This window comes from Manis javanica, chromosome 14 (genome assembly GCF_040802235.1).
Source record: "Manis javanica isolate MJ-LG chromosome 14, MJ_LKY, whole genome shotgun sequence".
NCBI lineage: Eukaryota > Metazoa > Chordata > Mammalia > Pholidota > Manidae > Manis > Manis javanica.
Genome location: NC_133169.1, coordinates 89,226,648 through 89,250,595, shown reverse-complemented (window position 1 = coordinate 89,250,595; position 23,948 = coordinate 89,226,648). Strand labels below are relative to the sequence as shown.

The 23,948-nt window shown below is 42.9% G+C and overlaps 1 protein-coding gene and 1 long non-coding RNA gene across 9 annotated transcripts in view; one reads left to right on the top strand and one right to left on the bottom strand.

Annotated features, from left to right (window-relative positions):
• Positions 1 to 23,948, bottom strand: part of ARHGAP26 (Rho GTPase activating protein 26) — a 404,986-nt gene that overhangs the window by 205,238 nt on the left and 175,800 nt on the right. The window lies entirely within an intron of this gene.
• LOC140846218 (uncharacterized) lies at positions 1,811 to 23,061 on the top strand. The gene is made up of 3 exons (XR_012125176.1): positions 1,811 to 16,821; positions 18,626 to 18,660; positions 22,800 to 23,061. It is a non-coding gene; the product is annotated as an uncharacterized lncRNA (long non-coding RNA).

Sequence of the window (23,948 nt, the reverse complement as noted above, 5' to 3'; positions counted from 1 at the left end):
CACAGAATGTTTTGAAGCCAAAACAAATTTCAGGTAAATATTTACCATAGAATGGGGATGCATTCAAGGAAAGATAATACACATAAATAGTTCATAGCCTCAGTATATAAAGAGTTCTTACAATCAATAAGAGAAAGGTAAATACATCAGTAGAAAAACAAATGGACAAAGGATAAACTATTTGCAAGAAAACAAATATTCAATAAACCTGGGGAATATTCAAAGTCGACAGAAAAATTAATTCAAATTATACGGATATTTTTTATCTTTTGGAAAAACTAAGGATTTTTTGAAATGGTGACAGTATAAAGGAAGACTCGGGGAAGGAGACACTCCCATCTATGACTTAAAGAAGTATGAATCAGCAGTCTTCAGGGAGCGTGAGCTTTACACACGGATCTATGTGTTCACCAACCGCGGGACTTCGAGGAATTTCTGCTAAGGAAAGAATCACGGGTAGCAGCCCAAAGAGGGGTTTCAGTGAATACCTAAACCTCCCTTATATTATGTGTCATATATTTATACATTTTCCTGTGGACAATGTACACAATTTTCCTAATAGCATCATAGGAGTTTCTAAGTCACCCCAGAACTTTCTGGTATGGAGTAGTATTTAAAACAAGATGTGACAGACACTGCTTTGTCTAGACAATGTCCATTCTTCTCCTTTTCCGTAAGAACAGACCCTTGATTACGTAGAAGCAAAATCTCCTCCAGCTGAGTGCACTGTAATCCTCCTGAGGGGGGGACTGTGATCAGGTCTGGCCAGTAAGACACGGATAGACACAAGCGGGGGTTTCTGGGAAACTTTTTCTATTCCTCCGACACACACACTCTTTCTTCTTCCCTCTCCTTGCCTGGACCACAGACGTGCGGCCAGGAGGTACAGCAACCACTCTGCGGACATGAGATCACAGGAAGACCAAAGCCTGCACCCTAGGGAAGGAGGAGAGGAAAGGGGGAAGGAAAGCATTTGGGTCGCTGAAGGCTTCAGAGAGCAGCCCTCCGTCCCAGACCACCTCTCCTGTATCTTAATGCCTAAATATCCCCCACTTTACTTAAACCACTACTTGTTGGATTTTCAATTGTTAAGAGCAAACTCATGATACATAGGAGAAAAATATAGCAAATGGAAATCCTACTTATAGTACAATATGTGGAAAATGATCTATTGTGTGTGTGTGTGTGCATGAGATAGAAAAAAGGTTGAAAACACAAACATAAAAAGTTAGCCACTATTCTCTGTGAGGGAGATGAGTGTGACACTCATTTTTCTCTTTATGCTTTTGGTTATTTTCCACATTTGACCTTTTTTTAAACAACAGAAACAAAGGACTAGCATCTTTGAGCCTAATTCACCATGGAGAATGGAGGACTGGCCTCAGAGACCAAGGATGTACACAGCTGTCTCTGTTTCACTGAATTTGTGCAGCTGAGAGGTGACCCGTACCTGCTGCACTTGCACCTGCCAACGAGGCACAGCCCAGGTAGGCAGGAGGGTGGAAGGGAGTTAGGCAAGTTCTCAAGTCCCCTGGAAAAAATAATCATCCATTCTTGATACAGGGCCTGCAAGTGGTACAGTAGGTGAGCAGGCACCCTGAAGAACTGCTTCAGGGTCACATCAGGAAGATCAGCCCCCGATGCCGCCCCCATGTGGGCCCTCCCCTGGCCACCCCAACAGAAGGTCCCAGGGCCTCTCCCAAGTTTCTGGTCTATCTTCTTCCTAAAACCAGCAGGCTCAACACACCACGCTTGAGATTTGGAGCCAGTTTAATGCCAATTTAGTTAGCTGTGCCTGAAAGCTGAAAACTATGTCCTTCTAAAACCTCGCAAGAAAAAGGGTATATATATATATATATATAGCAGAATAGTGAGACTGGACGCTGGTGCACAGAACAGGCTGGAATTGGCAGACACTGGTGGTGAGATCCCTTGCTTCGGCTCCCCTACTGACTGACTCCATGGGGCTGCCAAGCTGTGCAACAGTGTAACTCCTGTCCTGCTGGCCTGCCCACTCTTCCCTGTTTACTGAAGTTTAAACAATAGAGATATATTCCTCCCCTTCCCGCACAAAACAACCCCTCTCCCCTGCCCCAGAGTGAAGTCAGGAGTCACAGTCAGGGGACCACAGCCCTGATTTTACTCTGCTATTCTGATTCACACAGCTGAACGAAATGATGATTCTTATTAAAAACGAGCTCATGTTTTACTGCCAGTGCAGGCAGTCCCAAGTGCCCCAACTCTGGGCCAGCAGCCAGCCCTCCCAAATGCTCCAAAAACTTATGTAACTTGCTAGGTTTCTACCTTTGGCTTGTGGGGTAGGGAGGTGTGTGTCAGGCAGGAAATGGACTCAGATCGAACTGTCAATCCAATGTGTCTGAACAGCCTGCTAACATTTGGTCACAGGGCTTCTTTAGGCTTCGAAAGCAATGTAAGGTGTACTGGATCAGGCTAGCTTACAGGCAGCAACAGCGGCAAAGGAGCTTGAGGTCAAATGGCTTGGAGAAGACAGCTGAGTGTGTTCATGCAATGAACGGCTCCAAGAGTCCCCTTTCTACTTCAGCAGGTCACAGAGTGAAATGCAGGTAGATGCGTACTACGATAGGAAGGTGGGAAACCTTCACTTCACTGTAGCTTCCTAGGTTTAAAAACATGGCGGGGGAGCCTCTGAATTAGCTCTGCATTGGGTTGAGGCGCAGTGGCACCAGGGGTGGGTGAAGCCCTTCTCCCCAAGCTGGGGCAAGGGGGCAACTCCAGTTTGACTTTGTCCGGTAACTGGAGAAGTGAAGGGGAGGAGAGGAGGGAGCAATCGGTCCTTTTAAATAGAAAGCGCACGGAAAGATCACAATATGGAGGATAATTCTGCCCTGCAGGAGAGAAACCAACCTGCTGCTCGTAACAATAATGGTTATCAGGAGCACAGAGCACACTCGGCCCTTCAAAGAATTTTCCAAACAGTGACTTGCACCCTACCTAACAAGCAGACTCTACAAATTGGGAAATATCATCTCTTGGGTAGCTCACAGCCTCACCATTTCTGGGAAGGTGAACAGAGAAAGGCCAGTAGAACACTTAAGAGTCTATTTTGCACTTAGGGGCTGTGAATGTTAATTTGGCCCATGTTGCTATAGGCTGAGATGTTTTAGGAGATGCAGAATAGCAACAAGCGATTGGGTTGGATCTTGGTACACCTCTTGGCTCTGACACTGGCTGTGTGACCATTACGACAACACGTGCCTCCCCAGAACAGTGTCACAATAAATGTCCTAATACATGAACACACTCAGAACGGTGTCTGGCGTATAATAAGCATTTAAAAAATAGGATAGCCACCTATTATTACCACCTCATTGGATGTTACATTTCCTGAGAGCCGGAATCAGTCCTTGTGGGTTATGATTCCCTAGAGGTACCCAAGCACAGCGCTCTGCAGCAAGTAGGTACTTACTAAATGCACATTACTCCAAGTGGGAAAAAAATAAAACATAAAAAGGTTGGGTTGGAGCTGGAAGGAGACGGTCAGGAGCCGCACCACTAAGTGTGATGGGGATGACGGCCCAACGCCCCAAAGGACGGGTGGCTGGGAGCGGCCAGCGCAGCGACGAGACGTCTGCCAGACACTGTGGCGTGCGAGCAAGGGGACGGTCAACCCCGGGTTCTAAAACGACTCAGCGCTTACATACTAATAACCCTCACCCTCCAAGGAGTCTCCCATTCCTCCTCCTCCCCAGCACACCAGCACGGCCGTACATTTATAGTATTTATCAACCTCTTACTAACCACCGATGACACGTATCTCGCCTGATCCTCCCCACATACCAGTGAGATCAGTGCTATTGGTACTGGCATTTTCTAGTGAGGAAACAGGCTTAGAAACTTAGTTAAATACCTAGCCAGAAGGTGGTGAGGCTGGCACTGTTCTGTGGTTTCAGATACCAGCCCCCATGCCTTTGATTGCTAACCAGGTGGTGCTGCCTCAACATGAAGCCTCTCCATCTGCATTTTTCTCTTCCCATTCTTGCCTTTATAAAAACTGGAAAAATGGCCAAAAGATGGTATGGGATTTATCAAAGAAGTTATCCAAATGGTCTCCGTATCACTCATTACCCATCAAGGAAAAGCAAATACAGTGAGACGCTCCCACACGCATACCTGAAGGGCTCTGATTAAAAAGGCGGAACAATCCAAGTGTAGACGAGGAGGTGTAACATACGGAACCTTCATACACTGACGCGTGGAGACGGGAAGGATCACTTTTCAAGACTACGTGGCAATGTCTCGTAGGATATACATGTGTCTACCCTGTGACCCAGCAACCCACTTCTACAGGTACGCTCAAGGCAAATGAGTGCCATGGCCAACAAAAGACACGTAGGAGAACACGTCTTCATGTGTCCTAGAGGCTTTAGTCATAACAGCTCAAATTTAGAAATGACCCAGTGTTCACCAACAAAAGAATGAAAAACTTGAGACATACTCCCTACAATGAAATATTTTACAACAGTAAGACCAAACTACTGCTACATGCAGGCACGGAGAACCATACAGACATTAAACTGAGGGAATGAAGTCACAAAAAAAGAGTACATGCCCTGTGATCCATTTACATGAGAGGTTCAGCAGTCAGGAAACTAACTAACCAGCGGTGATGGAAGTCCAAGCAGCGCTCAGCTCAAGGTGGGGAGGGAGGGGTGATGACGGGGCGAACTAGGAGACCTTCCGGGGTTGATGAAGCTGTCCTGTGCCTTCATCTGGGTGGTGGTTATTTATTTATAGATTTGTCTTGAAAGTGACAAGAGAGATCCACTCACCAACAAAAGACCCACTCAGCTGACATCCCGTTCCAGATAGCCCTCCTCTGGAGTCTCCGGCTGCCGGTCAGAGGTCTACGCTAGGTACACAGCGTGTCGGCCCCCCTCCCCTCCTACGTGCCTACGGCAGAGTCTGCAGGAAGTAAACTACGCATAGGGTCCCCTCTTGGGATTGGGCTTGCAGTGGGGCGGTTTGCCTTAATCCTCACAAACACCCTCCTTGCCCTGGATGTAAATAACGAGCCTCAGTACTAGTTAGAGACTCTGCCCTGAGCATTCCTCTCCCTTTGATTGTGTGTGGAAGACATTTAGAATATTTCAAAAGTGCCCTGCTGTTCTCTTCAGTGGCATGAGTAGTCCTCAAAAGATACATCTATTCTGGTCAAATCCTAGGTGAAGACACTGGGGAAAAGCAGCGCCCCAGCGCCCTCTAGACGCCCCGTGCTCCCAGCAGGGAGGCATCCGCTTTCAGAGCAGATCCCGCAGGCTGGAGATATACAGCAGGCGGAGGCGGAGCGGGTCCCAGACACCAGCTGGAGCCTCAGGGTTCAGGGGACTTGAAAGAAAAAGGGGGGAGATGAGGGAAAGGGCATCAGGCTGACATTACCAAGGTGACCTACTTACCAGTGGCGTGAGGGGTACGGACATTGAGAGGAATAGCTTCCTGTAAGTCCTCACCTCCTCTAATAGTACTGTTTTTCCTCTACAAATAATCACCATGTATTATGATACCTAACAAATTTAATGATAATTCCTTAATATCATCTGACAGTCCACACTGAACTTTCCACAGGTGCCTCAAAAAGGTCTTTGGTAATTCGTTTGCTCAGCTCAGGGTCCAACCCAGGTCCGTACACTGCATCTGGTTACGTGTCTGAAGATTAGGGGCCTCTTTTGCTTTAAACATTCTCTCCCGCCTTTCCCTTTGCCATTGCATTGCTTCCTGGGAGGATTTTAATCTGCAATGCTTGAATTCTTTAAAAAAAATCCAAAAGAAATGTGGTGAAGGGCTGAGATTTGATAAAGCTCCTGGTGAGACAGGGTCAGCCTTTATATCACACATTATGTCTCTGTATTTTCTCCCAAATTTCCAGCCTTACAAAAAGGGCAAATTCCTTTATACTATATAAATAAAATATATATAGACTCCCTCCAGTAGTAAGATAACATTTATAGGATGTTCACTACATGGTAAGTATTGTGCCAGGTTATTTTGATTGACTTCTCACTTAACTGTACTGAGAACTCTATGAGGTTAGTGTTAAAATCATCCCCACTTAACAAATAAGAATCTAGGGCACAAGATTATTCAAACAGTAAGTGATGAGACCTGAATTCAGCCCCAGCTTATCTGAAACCAGATCACACCCTTGGTCATCATTCTCTACTGGTGATTCAATTTTGAGTTTGAATAGCTTAGATCAGCATTTGGAGCGGCCACTAGCTAACCTTGGCCAGTGGATGGGGATACAATAAATGAACTGTGCACCTTTCTCCAAAGGGAACCAAGGATTTCTCAAACATTATCTCATACTCCTCAACACTGGGAAGAAAAGAGAGGTGGACTAGCGGGAAAAGAAGTTTGGGGTGGCCCTGCTGCTGAGGGACGAGGCATCCGCTGGCCGGGATATACCTCTGATGACCCTCAGGCCTCAGATGCGCCGCAGAGCCCCTCCGAGTACTGCAAGGCCTCAGGAGACAGAACCTGACCCTGTTCCAATGAACGCAGGAAGGAAAAATTTCAGAATAAATGTGCTCATTTATGAGAAGGTCTGTAAGAGCCCAAGTATGAAATGAAAAATATTTTCAAGATGTCAGAGTCATTAGAAATAAAGTCAGAATGGCCAAGAGGAACTGGGTCACCTTCCCACGCCTCTGTGGGTAATCTGTCGACCACCCCAGCCTAGGCCTGAGGAAACCGATCAGGGTACTGCTCACGTTTCTTCGTGTTGGTGAATTTACCCTGGAAGAAAAGCAGTAGCAGTAGAAACAGAAAAATACAAGATACCAGAGGCTTGCTAAACCGTGCTAAGAACACCCATGCTGGTGTACCCGACTCACCAACTTCCTCAGTGAATTTTTGTGGTCAAGGGAGGGTAACAGATCTGTCTTTGGGGGGGCGAAGTGTGAACTGTTTTTGCTTCCTTTCTTCACCACCTTCCATTTTCTTCCCCAACCAGGAGGTGGCGAGGAACTGCTGGAGGAAGCTGCATCAGACCCCGGCAAGCGGAAGAACTTGGGCACACAAAGGTCAACTCCTCACACAGGAAACTACAGGGTTCAGCACAAAGACCTGAGGCAAATGTCCAAAGATCAGCATCACTCAGGTAAAAGCCCCACCAGGGCTGACCCGCAGCTGACCCGCGACCTCCAGTCAGCCATTCCCACAAAAATCTGTACTCCCTATGTGCTGTGGAAACAAATCAAGAAATCAAAACAGGTTTCTTCCTCTGCTTTCTGTTCAGAATCAGGTTGATGCCTCTCTGTGTACCAATCGCAAAGTGTTGAGTATATGTTTGAAGTTCTCTTTCTTGGCCTGGCAAAACCACAAAATAGAAGGCACAGATCATGAACCAAGCAAAAGCACGATCTCAGTAAGAGCCCAGGGCTGAGGTGTTACTTTTATATAACTTTCTTTGCCCATCACCACCAGTAGCCCCTCCTGCGTGCATCTGTGCGACCCTTTCAGTTGCTCATTGCGAGGAACCTCTGCAGCTTCTGCTGGCCCAGGACCCAGCCCCCTTTCTACTGCTACCCCTCGGTGTTCCTTGGGGGAATGACCCCTTTTCCCTCGACCGTCTGTGTAGCCGGGCGGAGCCGACCCCAGCACTAGCACACGACTCGGGTCTGGCCCGTCGGTCACAGTGACCACTTCAGGGATGGACATGGGACCTGGCAAAGCCAGAGAAAAGTCAGCGGCAGGACTTTTGCTGGAACTCCTAGGCAAGAGGCAGACTCTTCCGTGAGCGGCTGCCAGGTGGGCAGGAGCTGCTGGTTTACAGGGGCCTGTGGCACGAGGAGAGGCCCCTACCTGAGAACGATGCCAAACAAAGAGAAGCATGAACCAGCAGGGGCAGAATTTACATTCTCCATGGTTCACACACTATTTAAGTTGGTATGCTTGTTTTTAAGAGGTGAAATTCCACCTACAGGGAACTAGATATCTCTACAGAGCTGTCTTTACAATCTAGTTCAGTAAGGTCTCAATTTATATTTTTGGCATGTAAAAAATATCTCTTCCTGGCAGGATATCTTATGAACCCTGCATTTCTCAATATGCAGTCTTATTGGGTGTGCTTTTATTGCTTGTCTGAATTTCTGTTGAATGGATATATTCATTATGTATGGATGTTAAAGACTTCATGGAGACAACACGAAAGTATAGTAATAATGACTGGGTCAAATGTTCTGGCTACGTTCAGGGCGAGCAAAAGGACCGACCAACAGCATATACCCTTTCCTCAGTCAGAGGCCCCCTCCCCTCGGAAGCAGTAGCTGCTCTGCAGACTGCTAGCATGATGTCAGTTCACTTATTTACTTTATAAACTTACAATTTCCTTAAAGGAAGTGCTCTTTAAATGCTTTCATATTCCTATTTCAAAAAGATTTTCATGAATGCTTTGAAGGACTAAAGAGGTATTATAAATCATCACCATGTAATAAAAATCTGCAGAATCTTTCATGGAAAAGAACTTGTAATGATGTGAAATAGGACATGATGATATTGCATCTTATTTGGGTGTGAGATTCTAAAGCTAATATTCAAGGCAAAACCCAGAGTGAGAATTTCTCTTGGAAAGTCCTTAAGCCACAGATATAGCATAACGTACTTTGCTTTCTTTAAACTGTACTGTACTGCCCATCAGTAAGTTCCAGGGAGGTTTTCCTCCCTACGGTGGTTCCTTCAGATGAGCACCCGTCAAAGCAGTTGCTTGTGCTCAGAGCCCACACAGTATTTGTGTTCTTTGCAGAATGCTTATAGTTGAATTCATTTAAAATAAATGCATGTACCTCAACTAGTTTCATTATGTTTTCTTAATACTATCCATGACACAGAGACGGGAGTTACCTTTATCCTACACAATCTTTTAGGGAGACTATACATACAGGAGACATCTAAAGAAGAAAGCCAAGTCAAACTAATTGAATATTTGTTGAGTAACTAATTGTGTGTAAGAGACAGTGATCATATTAGGATCATCTAATCTGAGGTTTTCAAACTATTAGTAGAGAATCCTTTTTATCAAAAATTTATTAATCCATCAATCGTTCAATCGAAGTGAAACCTCAGTGCATTAACAAGAGGAAAGCAAGGCCGCCCTGGCAGAAGCAGAGAAGAAAGCCTTCTGTTCACCTCGACAGCTGCAAATCCCAGAGGTTCGTGACACAAAATTTGAAAACCACTGATCTAGGGGTTAATCTCTAGTCTCCTCCTTTCACTTAATAGTTTCAGCCCACAGGCCTACTGAGGGCAAGCAACCTCTCCAAGGCCATGCAATTTAGTGGCATCACTGGACTGGACACCAAAGTTCCTGACTGTTTGCACCATGTCCATCACAAAGCTGCTTCCCCTCCACTTAACTACCCACTACACAAGAAGTGACCTTTCAAAACAGTGTGCAAAGGGCTAATGGAAATTTGGAAAGAAGTTGGACACATCAGGACTTCTGGCAAGAAAGGAGTTTGGTGCTAGATCTTACCAGAAAAGCAGAATTTACTAAATTAGCAGCAAAAGCCATTCTGGCAAATCAAGAGCGTGGAAACAGAGATGTGTGTTGGGGAGAAGGGTGGCATGCAAAAGTGAATCAAGGTCTTCAGAAAGGGCAGGGCCTAGGGTGGGGGGAAGAGGGAGGAAGGAACAAAAGGCGAAAATAGTACGGATGCTAACCTGCTGGGGAAAATCTGTTTCCAAAAGGACGTACCACCTTCCTGAAGGTGATCTTCCAAGGCCTCATCAGGACTAACGTGGAGCCACTGTGTGGAGAGCCGACCAAGCGCAGGCCTGGGCCGTGGAGCCAGAAAGCCTGGATTCCAGGCAGGGCTCAGCTTCCTCGGCCACAGACGACGAGAGCAAGCGTCACTACTAACACGTTAAATAAGCTAATGTTTAGAAAAATACTTCGTAAATGTTACATCAGTATATACAGTTGTTGTTTTTTAAAATAAAACATTAAGCAATTGCTGTGTACAAATTAATCTATTTTCATTAAAAGCCAGTGTCAAAAGGGCTCTTACCTCCAATTCTCAACCACTAACAAATGTTTGTAGGTATCACCCTGCCAAGATCGAGATGTCAGGAGAACAAAGCACACAGAGAACCGGAGCCCTTCCCGCCTGCTGGCTCTCAGTCATACCACCGCAGATACTCTGATTAGGGAAAAGGAAAACTCCACCCTTGGGTCAGAGACACTGAACTACCCAGATATTCCAGAAGTAACCACTGAAGTACTGAGGAGAGAGATGAACAGAACGGGATAGAGAGGGAATGACCACAATCCGACCTGTACCCTAAACTATACCAAAAGCAGTAGGCTGAGAACAGAACATCAGATATAAAATTTAATCTAACTGGGGCAAATAGAAAATAAGACAATAAATTCTGAAAACATGCTGTGCAAATAAAAAGGCAAAAGCTAAAACTGTCAGGGCCCTGCCTCATCTAAAATAATCTCTTCAAAACTCATGTGGAGAAGAGAAGGAAAATGATTAGAAACCAGCCCCAAACACAAAAAGCAAAGGGGGATCAAGGACACCGACGTCACCTCCTCCGCCGGCACCACCCCAAAGAAACCAGAGGAGAGGCTTTTTTTGGTTGTGTTGCTGACCTACTTTCGACGATCCATGGAATAAATAAGTATAGTTTCATACAGCCTGGGAGGAGGGAGCGAAAAGAAAAGAAATGCCCTGTGTCTCAGGTGACGTAACAGACCTAATCTCACACGTGAATGATTTTCATGAAGGTGTGAAAGGGGCTTGTTATTTGAATCTCACCGATATGTGCTGTTTCAAGTACAATAGTGTTGTTCTTTAAGTTATTATTTTAAAAATAAGAGTAATACAGATGCATAAGGGAGAATTAAACTATACAGAGAAATAAAAAATGAAAAGATAAAAAGCCCTCTACTCTCTCCCAAAAGGTTTCAACAATTAAAATTCTGTATCACCCCAGAGACTACGCATATACCGGGAACAGCAGGAGCGCAGCTCATAAGCATCCTTCACGCAAGTGAGATCGTATCACACAAAACGTGTGGGCTGCCAAGAGCCGTCGGGGCACCTTTCCTAATAGTGCAGAAGGGTGTGCACGTGCAGGGCTCACCACGCGGACCCCACGAAGGGGATGAGCCAGTCCCATACAAGTAAGGCCACTGGGCCAATTCTTTTTTTATCTACCTATGTTTATTAGCTTTTTCAACTATGCGGCAATGAACACCCTTGTTTGCATGCCTGACATCATTCTACCCCCCTCTGAGCTGTAAGGGTCTAGCTTACCTGTAAGTCATCTGCACTAAAAGGGCTAGGGTAGAGCTAATCTGAAATAAGCCCGAGCCAGTCCTTAATAACTGAAACAGTTATTTATATAGATGTATTATAGAAATATTTTCCATTTTTAAAACATCATAGAAAAGAATAAAAATAATACAGTACAAAGGTTTGGGATCAAGCCTTCATTTAAAAAAAAAAAAAAAGGCCCAAAGCAGGAACAGTCTTTTAAAGCAGCCCCCCACTGTTGCCTGTAAGTCCCCCACTCAGATGAGTTTTCTTTTCCTCAAATGATAGAAGGAAGCCTACGGACTGTAGCTTGTCTCTGAGTAAACTACTCTCTGAAAATGGTCTAACAACAGAGGTTGAGAGGAAGCAGGCCTTCCCATGACAGAGGGTCAGCCAGCCAGTCACCCCCACTCTTCTGACTTTCTCTTCTTCTGCATCGAGTGGTATCACAACCATGTATCACTGCTGAGCATCTTAAACCTCAGGCATCCCACAGTCAGGAAACGAAGTGAGCCTCCCCCAGCTCCCTCAGATATCTTTCTCCTGGACATGACACAGACATCTGTCTGCCTAAGTGGCACTCGTCAGAGAGGCCCTCAAGCTCTCCCCAGATTAGCTGGGTGCTGACCTGAAAATGTCAGGGTACGGCCTCTCTAAGCTTCAAGTTTCCTCAAATGCAAAAGGGGGATAATAGCAGTACCTACCCTCCCCAGACTATGAGATAGTACATGTGGCTTTCTTAGCAGAAAGAATGGTTCTCAGTCAGTGCCCAAAAGGTGTCAGCAACTTAGATCAGCAGCAGCTTCAGTTTTAAAGCCTGAGCAGGCACAGAAAAGCGTGAGTGCCCTACTCTGACTACCAGAAGAAACAGTTTCTGCTTAGAGACACGATTAAATCTGCTCAAGCTTCCCCTGGTTCAGCTAATTAGTTATACCCTGGGGCCTCCTCAGCCCAGGAGATAGCAGCTAATTCAGGGCTGCCATGGGGCAAGGGCACATTTAACTAAAAAGGGGGTGAGGGAATCTCCATGGTGCAGAAGACAGTACATGGCACCTTGTGACGATTGTCGAGTTCCAGGCTACTGGAACCTTCTCAAATATACATGCTTTCCTTCCTTTGCAATTTCTTTCCTTCACATTGCATGCTATTTTTTTTAACCATGGTTATTCTGCTCCACCAACTAATTAAGACTTTACAAGACAATTTCTGAAGTAGTCCCTTGCAAATGCCAGATGCTAAAGAGAAACAGTTTTAACAGGCTGTTTTCCTCCTACTTAGAATATGTATCAAATACGCAGACCATCATACAGTATCATTATAATGCAAATCTGACAAAAATCATTTCCATCCACACATCAGTGCTCAAATTCATTTAAACTTAAACCTACAATGCCACCTAAAAGAACTCAGAGAACCTTGAATTTCATCAAAATGGGAACGAAATCTGAATTTAAACTAACACTTTCAAGGTTTCATATAAAAGTTAGCCCTCCTTCCTTCCTTCCTTCCTCCCTCCCTCCCTTCCTTTCATTCATTCCAGATTTGGTTAAATGACACCTTCTCCAGGAAGCCTTTTCAGAGTGGTACACTCTGACCCTTGCTGACCCCTAGCATACAGGGACTCCTATGGGTAGCTTATTGTGGCGGTGGTCCTTGTTTTGTTGCCCAACATCAATTCCCATTTTTGGTGACAGCACCTCAATCTCCTAGGCTACCCCGATCTACTCTACTCCGTTCTACGGGTCTCAGTGCCCAGGTTGGTCTTGGAAACACACCGACGTTTGCGGAGTGTTCTTCTCCTACCACTTTAACCTTATACTCTGACTTGGATTCACATTCTTAGAAAACTGTCCGTCCATCCACCCACCATCTATCCCTTAGTGACTGACAATGACAAGCCGCACACTGTGGTGGGTGCTCAGCCAGGGTCAGGGTCTGAGCCTGGGAGGTATCAAAAGTGACCGAGTTGACACCCGCACACACCTTCTAACAACCTTGAAGCTTAATAGTCTATTAAGATTCACATTTACCTGATTTCCCTGTACAACTGGAGTTGACTCTGTCTTATTACCACTTGTTTTTTATGCATATGTGGTTAATTTTTATTTCTTTTTTTCCTGAATTTTATTCCTAACAAAAACATTAGAGGACTAACAGACTGTAAAGAAGAAGAAAACAATGTTTTCAAAAATCTACCACCCTAATAGCAGCTGTTTATCTTCTTGTGCCTTCTTCAGGTGTTTGTATGTGTGCACACATGTATTTGTGTATTTTACAGTTGTAATCATAACATGTATATGCTCTCACATTGCTCTTCTATTAATTTTCTCCATTCAATGTTTATGGTGTTAGTAACAGCATAAACAATCAAGTTGTCATACCATAGTTTACTTATTATTAATAAGTAATATATTAGTAATTTTATAGATTATTCTAATTTTAAAAGATAACTCAATAATAAATGATCATAGATTTATTCTTCTTCTTTTCAATTATGGACTTGGAATAAATTTACAGCAATGGGATTATCAGAGTAAAAGTTATGAAAAAGCATAAGGCTATTAACAGCTATCTGGCTTTTCTAAAGCATTTTTACACCTAAGTGTGCCTACAATCAATACTTTATTATTCACACTAATGGAAGGAAGCAGTGGTGACAGTAACCCAAGTTATTTATGTTTACAACTGGGAGGCCAAATGTTTACACATACTTTTACGGATTATTTATTATCTTCTTAATTACACTTCACACACACCAACAGAGGGCATGCAGGTAGAAATGAGATCAGGTATGTGAAAGTACTCGAAATATTAAAAGACTGATACAAATCCATACCCTGCTGAGAAGCAGGGGGACATCAATCATAAAACTCCAAGTAGGCCAGACTTTGTAGGCACTGGAGAGCCGCCAGTGTAGGTACGCATGCCCTCCAATGCAATTGGAACCCTCTTCTCAGTTATGACTCCACATGGCCCTGAGTCCCCAAAAGAGAAAGGAAAGTGTGTATCAATATTTGACTCTCCTGTGCTCTTTTCTCCACCATCTCAGTCACACAGAATGATCACCATCCCACCTGCTGCAAAGCAAAGCATAAAAGCAGAAATCAAATGCAAAGGGGGAAGGATGGGGAAAGCAGAGCAAAAGTCTAATGAACTGTCTATTAAAAATTAAAACTAAACTATAAATGTTTACAAGCCCGTTAAATCATCATGTTCCACCTGCATATACTGGATGGCTTTCAAAAGCTTGCCTCTATTCCCAGGGCATAGAAGACCAACAAAATCACCATGGCTGGGGCTCAGCAGCACTCTACATGGCCCCCATTCCCCACATTGGCCCAAGGACTCATCCTTGAAAAACACTGTTGCTGCAACATGAGAAAGATACTCCCTTCACATTCTCTCTCTTTTTAAAAATACTGAGTTATATTTGACAGACAACACTGTAAGTTTAATACATTCATTTGATGCATTTATATTGCAATATGATTGCCTCAGTAGCATAGCACCTCTATCTAGTCACATATTTATCATTTCTCCTAGTGTGAGAAACAATTAAAATCTAGTCCCTTAGCAAGTTTAATGTTTATAATGTATTTTGTTAAATATAATGCCATTGTCCTTTAAACTCCGTGATAGCACCTAAAAGAAATCTCCATTTGGTATTAGCATGTCTTCCATTTTTAACAGTTGCTACCCATAACCATATTTATTTTCTGAAGGAAATGTTTTAAGTAAAGGAAGTGAAACTAATCAAGGGTTAAGTAAATAGAGTAAATGTTTGGGAATATGATCAAAATCAAGGAGGGGACAAACTTAAGTCTGAAAAACTGAATTAAGCCTATTTACATTTCATACTTTTCACTGTTTTATGTCTTGATGTCCTCAATGTAACTGTTATAGCCTTAAGGACAAAGGGCAATATTTTAATAGTGAATATTGCATTTCAATTGCCAGGTATCCTAGAGACACAGATAGTCTAGTAGTTCAGATTTGTCAGTTAAGACAGAAAAGAATTTAAACAAGACACATTAAGTCTATCAAAAATATTACGATTTCAGGTTTGCTTTATCTTGGTATCTCACTGATTCTCATGTCCATTTAAAAATCATTATAATGGAAGCAACCTAAGTGTCCATCAGTAGATGAATGGATAAAGAAGATGTGGTACATATACACAATGGAATATTACTCAGCCATAAGAAAAAAACAGATCCTACCATTTGCAACAACGTGGATGGAGCTAGAGGGTATTATGCTCAGTGAAATAAGCCAGGCGGAGAAAGACAAGTACCAAATGACTTCACTCATATGTGGAGTATAAGAACAAAGAAAAAAAACCGAAGGAACAAAACAGCAGCAGAATCACAGAACCCAAGAATGGGCTAACAGTTAACAGAGGGAAAGGGACTGGGGAGGATGGGTGGGAAGGGAGGGATAAGAGGGGGGGAAAAAAAGGAGGCATTACGATTAGCATGTATAATGTGGGGGGGGGCACAGGGAGGGCTGTGCAACACAGAGACAGAGAAGGCAAGTAGTGATTCTACAGCAGCTTACTATGCTGATGGACAGTGACTGTAATGGGGCTTGTGGGGGGGACTTGGTGAAGGGGGGAGCCTAGTAAACATAATGTTCCTCATGTAATTGTAGATTAATGATACCAAAATTTTTTTAAAGATCATTATAATTTAACTTTGCTTTATCTTGACTTCTGATGGCTTTTCATCACTAAAGACCTGGGACATGTCAGTTTTCAGTTTTCTCCTCTGTTAAGTATTTGGTGATCTATAAAGAATATCATGGAAATAAGCGAACCCTTTATAATACATGAATATGTGGAATCCTTTGGACACTTAAGTTTTTTACCCCTAAGTTCTCTGTTTACAAGTAAGATATTTAGGTACTAAGAGTTAAGCATTCTCAGCAGTTATATAAAAGGTCCACCTCTCTTCTACCCTAGTTCATCTGGCTTGCCTGTTTGGGGGTTCATGTTGTTCCCTCACCACTCAAGAAGAAGCATGCTTTGCACATAAATAGCTTTATCAAATGGAGATTTAAAGCAAAACAAAACTGTCACCATTCAGTCTTGTTAGTCAAAAGGGAAACCATTGAAGATCTTCTGGCCGGCAGCCCGTAAAGGTGGAAAAGGGTTAAGACTATAAAGATGCCCAGTCATTCTACCACTGCCCAACAATGCAGATGACCTGGAAACTTGGCATAAAAGGTCTTGGCTTTACTATTCTTTTCTTCCCCCTATTATTTTACATAGTTAGAAGCCAAAAGCAACTCCACCCATACAGTGCATAGTGAATTCCTGTTTACTCAAGAAAAGTCCCCAGAGCTGAAAGGAGGTTAAAGGATGCAAAAGGGCAAAAAAGAAAGAAAGGAAGAAAAGAAAAAAACCCTAAAAGCACACTTTCACATTGGTCAGAGTAAAATTCACATGGAGTTGCCCAAATAAAAGAAGCTTCAGCTACACTTCAATAGAGAATGAAACAGCCGGCATAATCTACAGAAGGTAAGCAGAGAGAAAGTTGTACTTTGGAAATAATTTCCATCTACTTTTTTGCTACTTGCATCTCTCCTGCTTTGCTTGAGCTTTTCAGGTTTCTCATTAATTCTGCCTCAATACCAACCACCCAAGGATCTCAAATGGTAAATATTTTTAACAGTGTCAGATGTGCTGAGGGTCAGGAACACTGGCCTGAGTTCAAAAGACATGTAATTTTCACCAGGAAATGAATCTGTCATCATTTTTGTTTAATAGACATTGAAAATGAAAACAAATTCGGAAGGGAATTTACAAGCAGAAAAAATATGAAGAGAGTTAAATAACACAAACTGAAACATTTCATTTTGGACACTAGAAGACTATCATCTATTTCTTTAATTTTGTTTGAGAAAAACAAAAACTCTAAAAGTTGAATATTTTCAACACAGACCAGATGGCTCCTTGTGGGGAAAATATCAAGTGTTGGGGAAGCTACTCTTAGCTCTCACTGTGATTGATTGTATGACATCAGGCTAGTCATTAAACCATTCTTATCCAATTATCAGATTAGTAATCAGGAATACCAGTATGTCAAGTGACAGGCTGAAATTCCCTAAAACTAAGAATGCTACTCTCAGTTATGCCAATTTCCCTTTGTGAAAACGGAACACCTAACCTCTCTGGGCCTCTTTAACGTCTAATAAGTAGTGACTGAGTGTCTGGACCCTGATCTAGACAGAGGTGAGTCAAGACAAGGTCTGATTCAAGGAGTGCCATTCTAAAGGCAGCAGATAAGCAAATACTAACAAGCAAACAGTGTGGTGTGTCACATTGATTTATTTGTGGATATTGAACCATCCTTGTATCCCTGGGATAAATCATACTTGGTCATGGTGCATAATCCTTTGAATATATTTTTAAACTTGGTTTGTTAATATTTTGTTGAGGATTTCTACATCTATGTTCATCAGGGATATTGGTCCATAATTTATTTTTTTTTGTAGTGTCCTTTGTTTTGGTATCAGGGTAATATGCTGGCCTCATAGAATTTGTCAGATCTTTATGTTGTACACCTGAAACCAATAAAATATTGTATAGCAACTGTACAATTTTTTAAATTAAAACGAACAAACAAAAAGTGTAGGCTGTACAGAAGATACACAGGGTGATGTGACAGAAGATACCAGAGGTTGGTAAGAAGCAAGATGGTAATGACATAAATAAGACAATGAGGAGGAGTCTCCATGAGCACATGCTGCTTAGGCTAAGATCTGAAGAAGAGTGAACTAAGTAAAAAAGCTGTGAAAAGCTGAAAGAACATTGCAAATGGGCAGAACAGCATGTGCAAAGGTCCTGAGGCAGGAAAGAGCTTAGCATGCTGGGAAACAGATGGCCGATGAGGCTTGAGTTGTATCCTAATGAATAAGAAGTCACTGGCATTCAGAAGTGGGCAGAACAGGATGTGCAAAGGTCCTGAGGTGGAAAAGAGCTTAGCATGCTGGGAAACAGAAAGATAGCCGATGAGGCCTGGGTTGTATCCTAATGAATAAGAAGTCACTGGCATTCAGCAGAAGTGGACTACTTCTCTCATTAAGTTAAGCTTAGCCTTTTTAGGTACCAAAATGTTAAGCTAGTTTTTGGTAGGAATTTCTTTCACCTTCTGTCATTGATTTTCTGTTCTTAAACAAGAAAAAGTTTGACTTGGGCTCAGTATTAATATTTGGTGCTGTCATCCATGAGGCAGGCAGAAGTATCTGAACTAACTATGCTTTTATAATCCAATTTCTTTTTTATTCTTCTGCTACAAAAAAATCACTTCTTGCTCCTTCAGGTTGTTCCAGCTGCCTTGTTTGGAAACAACTTCAGGTATGACTATCAGGCCACAAGTACATGGATTGTGGGGCCGCTGTTGCTGCCTAGCGGCTATAGTTGCCTTTATTTCAAGATTCACAAAAGTGTTACAGACGGTAAGGTTTATCCAAAGGTTGGCCATCAGGTAAGGTGGGTGTGGTAGGCAGAATTCTAAAGAGGGTTCTCCCAAGATTTCCACCCTACCGTTATTTAATCAAACACTAATCTAAGTATTACTGTGAAGCGGTTTTATAGATGCGATTAAAAGTCCCAAGTCAGTTGACCTTGAACACAGAGATTATCCAGATGGATCTAATCTAGTCACATGAGTCCTTTAAAAGCAGAGTTTGCTCGGGTAGCCAAAGAAAAACTCAAGAGAGATCTGTAGTGTAGAAAGGATGCCACATACTGCTCTAGGCTGGAAAACGGAAAGGCCACATGAAGAGGGATATGGCGCTGCCCTGCCTCTAAATGCTACACCAGGCCCTGGCTGACAGCAAGCAAGGAATTATAGGCTAAGGTCCTACAACCACAGAAAAATGAATTCTGCCAATCACAGGAATAAGTTTGGAAGAGGACTCTGAATCCAGAAGAGAGCACAGCCAGACAACACCTTGATTTCAGCCTGAGCAGAGAAACACAGACACCCCATGCCAGATTTCTGAACCTCAGAACTATGAGCTAATACATGGCGATTGTTCTAAACTACTCAGTTTGTGATGATTTTTTACATAGCAACAGAAAATCAATATCCTGGGTGAAGTGGGTATCCAGTGAATTGGCCAAATTAATGATAAGACCAATGAATAAATGAGCTCTCACTAGGTCATTCTCACAATTGTCCACATGACGGCATGGCATGATGCAAAGAGCATACAAGTAGGAGCCGACAGCCCTGGGCTCCAGCCCTGCCTCTGCAGCCCTGTATGTGTGGGATTGGGCAGGGAATCCATCTTCCTTCTCCGGGCCTTTCTTCTTTCATAGATGAGGAATCTGCTCAGGCTGATTAAGGTCTCTTTCAGCTCTGACAGTCTGTGAGATTACTCGTGCTTTATCACGTTAAAAACTAAACTAAAAACAGACGTACATTTTTCTTTATTTGTTTAACTTTTCAAATGATACTATTTTTTTCCTGCATATTAGCAAACTTATATCTCAAGGTGACAATATTTAAGGAAGTTTACAGAACAGAAATCTGCTAATATTGCTTAAATATATTCAATATACGATTGCTACATTTATTTTTAGCTCTGGTTACAACTACCTCAGAGACTTTTCAATCCTGCCGTTAACTAAATATTTAGGCAATCTACAAAGCTTATCTTTGCATGAAAGCTGAGTCAACACGATCCTAAGACTTACTTAGAACATGACTGGGTGCCAAATGAGGGGATATTTACCAAAACACGACTTAAAGCCTAAGAAATGTCCCTGGAATAAAAATAACCATCCATTCATAGGGACCTTGTTCAAATTGTCATACCCATCCTTTGAATTTTTTCACTACTGATTTTTATTTTAAGATGAACAGAAAGGGCCCGTATGTGTATTGCCCCAGTATTTCAAAGGTGCTCATGTTTCATCAAAGTTGCAAGTCATTCTTAACTGAAACGTTATGAAATAAAAATCTCCCTAGAGAAGTTTTGTGGAACTTATATCACAGTCCAAGTACCTTTCTAGACTGAAAACCTGAGCATGTGCAAAAGATAATTGGTGAAGGTGGAAAGAACTGGCGCGAGGGGAAGAGACACAGAGACAGAGAAATTTGCAGAGTCTTGACAGGCACAGGTTTCCTTAGTAGTTCAATTGCTAAATTCTCTTTACTTAAAGCTGAATTCTGAGTTGTCACATAAAAGAGTGCTGGAGCACTTTCTATAAAAAGCAGGGTGCGCTACAATGCAAGAAGACACTTCCCAATACAGGACAGCAGCAATTAAGAACAGCGCAGCACAGAACTCTGGATCAAACCAGAGGAGACTCTCTCTACTGAGAAGGACTTAGAAATCTGTACCACGCCCTCTGCCCATCATGAATCATTGCGTGTGCACGTATTGGAGAGAGGGCCTTATCACTCCAGGGTAACTGTCACAAAGACAAAAGCACAAAGTTAATGTTCTTAACATGAGGATCAACATTTTACTGTAAAATGGTAGTCTTGAGGAGGCGGAAGAGGCTGATGAGGACTTTATCTAGGAAAATGAAATAATCAAAATAAGGTTCCTTTAAATAAGATCTAACTTATTTCAACTGCACACAAAATTTTAATAGAGTAAATGTTGATGGGAAATGTGGTTTTTCCTGCAAGATTTTATGATAATGCTATACGATAATCTTTAAATTTGACTTCAAGAGGATAATCAAAAAGATGGTCATTTTTGCAAAAATAATTGAGAGGCTCAATCTTCCCAAGGCCCATTCTTAATCCTTTGATTCAAATCATTCTCCTTCCAAGTGTCTATCAAGTTGTCATCTTCATGTGACTCATCATCTGCTAACTGGTCTAACACCACCTGGTCCTTCTTTGTCCACGACCATGCACACAATTCTCCAATACTACTCCCAAGGACTTCATAAAATCCTGCAGTTTTTGCAAGATTTACAATTTCTCTATCCTGGTGTTGAATGTTTATCTGCCATTGAGCGAGAGACCAGCACAGAGAAAAGAGGTCCTAAAATAAATGAAAATGTTAAGAAAGAAGGACAACTTGTTAAGCTGTGACTAATTTTATTAGTGCTCTGTCTTCAGTTAATCATAACTTCTCCCGTAGGTAAGTTCACAAATTCAGGGACTCAGAAGTGAAAACACAAAGAAACAAGGACCCCTAGTCCCATAATTATGCTGAAAGCCAATCACGGCTTCATTAGATAGTCTGGCTGTTTAAGCATTCTCAACTAATCCTCTGTTGTCTTCAAAAGTACCAAGTGAAAGAAGCCATCCAGAGATCGTTCTAAAGCAATAACTGGGCTGGCTGGACTCCACTCATGGCTGCAGCCATGAATCTGGCATGCCGAGCAAGCAAAGCCAAGTGCGCAGGAGGCTTCATGTGGACTCCCTCCGAGTGTGCTACACGTTCCCTCCGAGTGTGCTACACGTTCCCTCCGAGTGTGCTACACGTTCCCTCCGAGGGCACTACGTGCTGCACAGACACAGCGCGAGACGTGTCCTGGACAAGGAGACAGGGTACAAGGAGACTACCATCTGGAATTGGTCATCATCTACTTCCAATTTCCCTGTTAAAGGCCCACAGGGTCTTTTAGTGTTAATAACCAAAAAGGTTCCTGATATAAAACATTGCAAGGTGTGCTCTTCAGTCATTCCTTGGAGAGCTTTCCCAACAGTGTCAATGACATGCTAATAGTCTACAATGTTTGATGCCGGCAATTTGTAACCTGGGTAAATTCAAAGGATCTATAACCCCCCATCAATGTTATGCCAAAACCTCTCTTCTGGGTACACTCATTTTTTAGATAGCTCATAGTATTCTTTCTTTCTTTTTTTTTTTTAAAGAAGTTTGCTCTCCCTCCCTGCAAAAAGACCTATCTACCTAGTTTTCCTCCAGGCCAATCACAGCACATCACAAGGAGTTTATATTTACCAAGGAGTTTACATATTCCTTGATTCTAAAATTGGAATGCATCTTATAATCCTTGTTTATATTTAATGTTTCCTTCCTGCTCCAAGAAAGTGATTATTAAATTGATAGCATACCTTTGAACTGATGACATTGAAGCAATACAGAAATTAGCCCTCTATCAAATATATCAGTCAATAGGGCAAACTGCATGGTCCCAAACAAAAAACGTAGAAACTTCTATGTCCCCATGAGGACACAGAGTGGGCATCACAATACCTGAGACACATGTGAGTTGCTGTCCTATCACCACTGGACACTAGTGCACCAGACGTCCCCTCTTGCACCAGACAGCTCTGCGGCCCCATTCTGGTTGGATGGCTGAAGCCTTGGGAATTTTCAATGACAAGAACAAAGGGACTCTACCAGAAGCAAGGGGCTGGATGTAGGCTCAGCCAAGACTCTGAGCACAGGAGCAGAGAAAGCAAGCAGAGCCTGCTCTGGGCTCTCCACTGGGGGAACACTGCCATAAGTACTCAGAAAAATCCCGTGTACAGGGCCTAACATCGTTTTATTTCACAGGAAGAGAGGGATTGACAGACCCTGACTGCTGCCTCGTCGCCTTGACCGACAGCCCCCGAGTCTGGACGTCTCTTCGCAGAGATGGACTGTGGGATTAGAACACGTAAGGTTTGGAAATTCCTTGTTTAAAAAGAAAAAAAAAATCCTTTGGCCAAAATATTTGCTTGCCTTGCCTATAAAAGAATGAGAGAAAAATATCTCTCAGTGGCCTAAAGGAGAAAAAAGAGCCATGGTCAGATAGCCAGGTCTGAAGAAAGTGACTCTAGTGGCTGGTCTCCTGTCAACTGGTCTTCTATAAGTTCCACCTCACTAAAGTAAAAAGAAAATAAAGGACCAGTCTTGTCCATATACGACAGGCTGCCTCAATTTTGGCAAGTCCCCAAACACTGAACAAGTATCCTCCAGGGCCAGGACTTGAAGAGCCAGCCAATTCAAGAGGAGGGGGAGGTGATGCAAGCAGGTGCTGGAGGCAGACTGTTGAAAGCTCCAGACCTATGAGAAATGAGACTCTGAAGCTACAAAACACCACATCTGTACAGCTTTGGTGCACAGGGACTTTCTTGCTTGGGGAGGTTTTAAAAACAAAGTTGTTCAGTTCAAAACAACTAACCACTGGACTGGGAAAAGGTACCATAAGAGGAGGAAAAAAGGAACTATTTGTGGCACAAGGGAAGATGCCTAAGCTGTTTGCTTGTTAACTCTCTAAACACCTGTACAGTGACTGGTACATAATTTCTACTCGATATATATTCACTGAATTGGATTCTCAGAGGCTCAAATTTTGAAGAGCAGCTTATACCCTCTCATGTGGCAATGAAGGAGAGTAGCAGTGTGACTCTAGTGAGGGGCATTCTGGCTGGTGTGGGTGCTCATTTTGTCCACACAGACCACGCACGGGTTAGATGCACTGGGTGCGGCAATGTGTTATAAGCTATGCCCTCTCTGTGCCCTTGTGGCTGCTACCATCTTAAAAACAAGCAAACATGCTAACAGCCAAATGCCAATGGTTAAAGGAGTCCAGCAAGGACTGCGTTCCTTCAGAGGAAACAGCTGTTTCTGTCTTTGAATAACAAAGGAATAGTCCATGGAACAAAGTCGAGCTCCATTTTTCTTAAAAAACTTTTCACTTTCCTATGCAAAGTTGCCCAT